This window comes from Dasypus novemcinctus, chromosome 22 (assembly GCF_030445035.2).
Source record: "Dasypus novemcinctus isolate mDasNov1 chromosome 22, mDasNov1.1.hap2, whole genome shotgun sequence".
Classification (NCBI taxonomy): domain Eukaryota; kingdom Metazoa; phylum Chordata; class Mammalia; order Cingulata; family Dasypodidae; genus Dasypus; species Dasypus novemcinctus.
Window position 1 is genome coordinate 67,753,956 of NC_080694.1, and position 6,772 is coordinate 67,760,727.

The window sequence follows — 6,772 nt, forward strand, 5'->3', positions numbered from 1 at the left end:
TTCCTAGAAACGCACAACCAAGCTAACCTGACACTACAAGAAATACAAGAACATAACAAACCAATCACATTTAAAGAGAATGAACCAGTCATCAAAACCTCCCAACAAAGAAAAGTCCAGGACCAGATGGCTTCACAGGTGAATTCTACCAAGTATTTTCAGAAAAATTAATACCAGTCCTATTTAAACTCTTCAAAAAAATTGAAGAGGGGGACAAATTACTTGACACATTTTATGAAGCCTGTTGCAGGAACCAGCATGGACATGGAGGTGAAAAGAAAAACACAAAAGACACAACACAACGGGGCTCAGGGGACCATCATCTCCAAACAAATGAGGCAATTTTTTAATTTACTAAACTGTCCTTTTATATCTTTTTGCTTGCCTACTTAATATATTCTGCTTATCCAGCTCTGGCAATGATTTTTACTCCAGCCTCCTTTCCCACCTGCTCTTAGACACGGAACAGGAGTTAGGAGAATGCTGAGTTCCTTTCAATCTCAAGTACACCTGCTTCCATTCTCTGGATCGTCACTCTTTGTGCCCTTTTCCCAGATGATGACGGCACCTTAACCAAGGCCACAGCATTCTCACAGACGCCAACATCAACCTAATACCAAAAGCACATAAAGATTCCACAAGAAAAGGAAATGACAAACCAATCTCTGTAATAAACAAAAATGCAAAAATTCTATGCCAAGGTGGTTCAACATAAAATCAATTAACGAAATATGTTACCTTAACAAATCAAAGGGAAAAAAACACATGATCATCTCAATTGAGGCAGAAAAGGCACTTGAAAAAATTGAGCATCCTTGATAAAAATGCTTCAAAAGATAGGTATTGTGGGGTCCAGTGGGTCCCTGGCCCTGGCACCCTTCTACAGATCTGTGCTTGAGCACCACGGGAAGGGCTGTCCTCTTAGGTGTTTTGAAATGCCAAGCAATTCAGCTTGCTTGATCTTTGCATTTATCTCTCTCAGAAGTCTGCTGAAACCCAAATCTCTCCTGAAGACACTCTTTCTGACCATTACAGTGGGCCCCTGTACACTCCGCTCTCCTTCCTCTAGGCTTAGAAGAGTCTGAAGTGGGGCTGTAGCTGTGGAAAGCGTGGTCACCATGCAGCTATGGCACAGAGAGCACTGGCTCCTTTACCCAGTTAAAGCGCAGTCGTTATAGGTGGATCCCTCACAAGCCAAGTATGCGGCTCCCAGATTGGCTTTAGGGATGGCCTGTGAGCAGAGGTAGAAGGTGATAGTTAGAAATTTGGAGAAGGAGGAAAAGGGGCCGTCCATTATGGAAAGCCTCCAGTTGTCCCGGCTTCTGTAGATAAAGAAAGAGGCTGGCTTCTCTGATTTTTGATTTTCAGGCACCTGGCTAATTCCTTATTTGGTTTCATGAAATGTGGTAGAAATAAAAGGAGATTTTTAAAAACAGTATGATAAAATATTCTTACAAGTATCCTTCTGTAGATTTTGGCTAACCACTGTGATGCCAGCATCTAAAACTGTGCAGAGTCTGATCAGGAGCTATGGACTGTTTAGTAGTTTAGGAGGAGGACCTCCCTGGAGAATGAGGAGACTGAGGAGAGTAGGTTGGAAAAGGCCCATTGGGATTGGGAGAATAAGAGCTTGTTATTTGTATTTGGGGAAAACTAAGAAATGAACTTTCCCCTGACTGACCTTAGACTCTGAGATTAGGAGCCTTGACTTTTCAGGTCATAAGTTTCCTTAGAAAACCCAGAGAAGTGCTATTTCTCTTTAAGACCTTTCAGCTGAGATGAGGCCATTTTTCCACCTTTGTCATAAGGTGTGTAGGTAAGTAAATTTTAGTTTATGCTCCAGAGTTTGCAGAGGGCATTCACCAGCAAGATTTCATTTCATCATTACAGTAATCACTCTTTCGCCCAAAACTGTTGCCTCGATTTAGATATGGGAAAGGAGATTCAGTGATACTCAGCATGTCCTCTACCAGTTACTCAACATGGGAGTCAACACGCACCCCAGATGGCCCACCTCCACCTCATGTTCCTTCCTCATCAATCCAACTCGACTCCCTCTCTAGCTGTCCCCTCCTATGACAGACCTTGTCAGGTGCCTTTAAAAATGCAAGGAAACCTCCTGGACCTCAGGCACCAGCAGTGGGAATAGGGGGACATGTGGAACTCCTGGAAACCATGTCTTAGATGCTTGGCCACAGCCTCAGCCCAAGAGAAAGAAATTCAAGGGTCCACTTTCCTGCCTGCCAATCCTCCCACCTCCCTTTTCCTTGCACCTGTTGACAACTTAGAAGCAGGAGCTGGTGAAGAGAGAGCAGAGACAGCTCATCTGCCTTATTTATTGGTGCCACTGTCATCAGAGACTTTGTAAAGAGCCCCTGAGGACCAAGGACAAAAAATTTTGAAGCAACGGAAACACTGCCTCTCCTACAGTTAACAATGATGGTACAGCTGTTCTAAAAAAAGAAAGAAAGAAACAAAAAGCATGGGTATTCACAACCCAGCTCTGACATCTTAGTTAATGAGTCAAGGCTCAAGATGATGACATTGATTATGGTACTACTTCTGCTACTGTTTTAGCAGCAGAATTATTAAGGGAAGCAGAATCTGTAATAGAAAAAAGGTAAATTTAGAGACTCATTGCAGGTGGAAAGGAGGTACAAAGGCAGAAAGAGAGGCCGACTGTTGCTCTCAGGCTCACCAGAGCCAGCCAGTGTAGTCGCTGAGTGGTTCTTTGGTTGAAGATGTTATTTTCATTCATTGACAGTCTCTCACAGAAAAAGCAAACTCAAGCACATCAGATCCTCAGCTGCTGGCAGAGAAATCCAGAAGCTGCTAGAGCTTCTGCAATCTGCATTAGGAAGGGCATAGAATGAAGGCAGTATCCACAGATAAACTTGAACACTCAATCTTCTAACCTAGAACCAGAGGCCTTACAATTAGGCCATACATAAAAGTATTCTTTTACCTTTTCACATTCCATACACCTGGAAATTAGCTGGGGGTGGGGGAAACTGCTACTTTCTTCAGTAGTCCAATTTTCTGAAGAAACTGTTATGGAGCAAAAGTAGGGAATTCTCTGCCCAATGTGTTCACATAACCAATTCCTGAGACACCACGTTTCAAAGAGAGGAAGAGTTTATTGCCAAGTACAAAGCAAGGAGATTGGAGGGCCTAGGGGCCTAAAATCTGTCCCTCCTAACTAGTATTTATGAAAGTTTTATAATATTCAAAGACAGGCACTTTTATGCTAATGAATGAGGGAGTTGGAGATGACTAATTACTGAGAATGTGCAGATTGACCACATGCCTAATCACAGGAACCACTGCCATGTCAGGGGGCCAATTTGGCTTGATCATGGTCCATCTAGTAAGAGTTTAGGAGTTGGGGTGGGTAGTCCTGAGTTGGCTCAAGATCCTTCACTAGTAAACATTAGATGGCTGTCCAGTGATCATAAGTCTTTAAAGTTGTAAAATAAGCCAAGGGAGGTTACAAATGGGGCCAGTCACAAGGTTTCTACAGTCACAAGATAAATGTTACATAGTTTCACCACCATTATCGAAGGTCAAGGCATCTGGGCTCCAGTTCAGCAAGCTTCAGTAATTTCAGATGTTGACTTTTGGCTATTCCACAATACACTGCAAAGTACAAAGTCATCCATATATAATGACTCAGTGATCCTAAACATTTGTTAATGTTTAACTTTCAGTTACAAACCCATCATTACTGAAATGTAATTGACCAACGTTCAAAATAGGGGAAGAAAAAACACCCTCTGAGTTTTTCATTCTAAAGCAAGGAACCTGAGACCCCATGAAATTCTTGGTGCTTCCAGGAGACTGTCTGTAAGGATGAGGTCAGTGGGTAGAGAAATCTAGTCCAGAGTCTACAGGGCTGTGAAGAAAGGAGAGATGAAAGAGGGGAGAACAGAGCACCAGAGAGAGGCACATCCAGGAGATCAGAGTTCAGAGGGAAGATGACGCTCACTCCAGGGAGGGGCTCTAGGTCTGCAAGAGGCAAAGAAAATCCAGCTTAACACCAAAAAAAATATGTATTTTAAAAAATACAATTCTTCATTCACAATATAGGTTTCAAAAGTGAGATCCTGGACTAAATTCCTGGTGGAATCCCCAGATCCTGAGAAAGGGTCTGGCAGAGCATCTCAAGTCACTCAGGGATAGTGGAAGGCACAGGAGGGAGGTGGTGGAAGGGGTGAGAACAGAGGAGGGAGCATCCAAGAGGACCCAGAGTCTGGTGAGAGCTGGGGAGGCCTGGCTGTGGGGAAGGCAGAGTTAAACACTGAGATGTTTCTGGGGAAGCCTCTTCAAGACCTGGTGAATGGAGAATGAGTCAGCTCTGAGAGGCAGGCAGCAGGCAGTGCGCTGGAACCCAGGGTGCATTCCTGCAGTGCTGGGATCACCTGAGCCTCCCTTTCTCAAAAGAAGGGACATATCTGCAGGATCGCCTTCCTTTCCTCCTTTCCCTGGACCCCAGTTCAGGGTTGTGGTCAGTCCATGGCTCAGGTGGATCCTGGGGGCCAGGTGTACCTGCCCACAGCCAGCAGGCAGGTTCCTTCTTGGGTGGGGTTCTGCCGGCAGCGAGGCCAACTCTTCACTGTACTGTGGGGTCCGTAGGGCGGCCATGGGGCTGGCTCCATGTGGAGAGTCCTCTGAGGCTAGAGCTCAAGACCCCTGAGAGTGAACTCTCACAGAGCCAGGTGGAGCAATGTCACCTGTGGTCCCTCAGGCTAACATTGTACTTAATGGTAAAAGATGAAAGCTTTCCCACCAAAATCAGGAACAAGACAGATGCCCACTCTCCCCCTGGTAATTGATATTGTGATAGAAGCTCTATTAGACAAGAAAAAGAAATAAATATCTCCCCAATAGGAAAGGAAGAAGTAGAAATTTCATTATTCGCAGATGATATATTCCTATACTTTAAAAATCCCCTAAAATCCACCAAAAAACAAATAGAACTTATAGACATTTTCAGCAATGTGACAGGAACAAGATTAATATGCGAAAATCAAAAGTGTTTCTATCCACTATCTTTGGGGAAATCTTAGGAGGAAGTCAGAAAAAAAAATTCCATTTACAATAGTGACTAAAAGAATCAATAGAAATAAATTTAGTCAAAGACATAAGTGACCTGTATTCAGAAACCCATAAAACAATGCTAAAAGAAACTGATGATAATAAATAAATGGAAGGATATTTCCGTGTTCATAAGTTGGAAGACTAAGTATCATTAAGATGTCAATTCTACCCAAACTGTTGAGACTCAGGGCCTGGCTATCACATGGTCAGTCCAGAGATTCAGATCCCCTGGGTACATTAAACCCCAGCACCAACTACAGTTCTGGTAAAAGTAACAAGAGAGACTTGTGGACAAAGATTACATCTAAGTCCAGCTCCATCACACAGAAACACAAACTCCAAAGTAGGGCCAACTGAGATGACACTGAACTCCATCTGCCATGACCATAGAACCTGTGGGTCTCTGTAGCCCTCAGAAGAACCAATACCTGGGGTTGTATCTACTTCATCTGTCTCTGGGCTATGATGTGGACCATTGACCATGAGGTGCAGCGGTGCTGAATGTATTCACCAAATGCAATGAATTTCTCATGATGATGGAGGAAGTTGTTGTTATGGGGGGAGGAGTGGGGTGAGGGGGTGGAGGGTTATATAGGGACCTCATATTTTTTTAATGTAACATTAAAAAAATAAATAAAGACCAAAAAAAAATTCTACCCAAACTGATCTATAGATTTAATACAATCCTGATAAAAATTCAAATACCCTTCTTGGAAGAATTTGAAAAGCCAATTATCATATTTATCTGGAAGAGTCAGTGTCCCAACATAAATAAAAATATATTTAAAAAGAAAAGCAATGATGGAGGACTCACTTCCAGACTTTAAAGCATATTGTCTAGATACAGGGGTAAACAAAGCATGGTACTGGCATAAAAATAGAGAGATCATCCAACAGAACCAAATCTGGTTCAGAACAGACCCTCCCATGTATGGTTGAGTGATCTTTGATAAGGCTGTCAAACCCACTCAGCTGGGTCAGAATAACCTATTCAAAAATTGGTGCTGGGAGAACCAAACATCCATATCTCAAAGAAAGAAAGAAATAAAAAGGACACTTATCTCACAGCTTATTCAAAAAATATATTTAAAGTGAACCAAGGACCTAAATGTAAAAACTAGAAAACCCATAAAACTCTTGGAAGAAGATGTAGGGAAACATCTTGTGCTTGGTGGTGTTTTCTTGGAACTTATATATCCAAAAAGCACAAGCAACAAAATTAAAAATAGATAAATGGAACAGCCTCAAATGTAAATACTTTTGTCCTTCAAAAGACTTTGTCAAGAAAGTTAAAAGGCAGCTAATTCAATGGGAAAAAGGCTTTGGATACCATATGTCTGATAAGGGATTGTTCTCCACGTTATATAAAGAGATTATACACCTTAAAGACAACATAGCAAGCCACCCTATTATAAAATGTGCAAAAGATTTGAACAGACATTTTTCAAAAGTGGAAATACAAAAGGCCAAAAGATGTATTAAAAGAAGTTCACGTAAGTAGCTATTAGGGAAATGAAGATCTAAGCCATCATGAGATGTCATCTCTCACCATACTGAATGACCACTCTAAAAGAGCAGAAAACTTCAAGCTGGAGAGGTTGTGGAGAAATAGGAACTCTCCTTCACTATAGGTGGGACTGTAAAATGATGCAATCTCTGGGTGGAAGATGAGCTG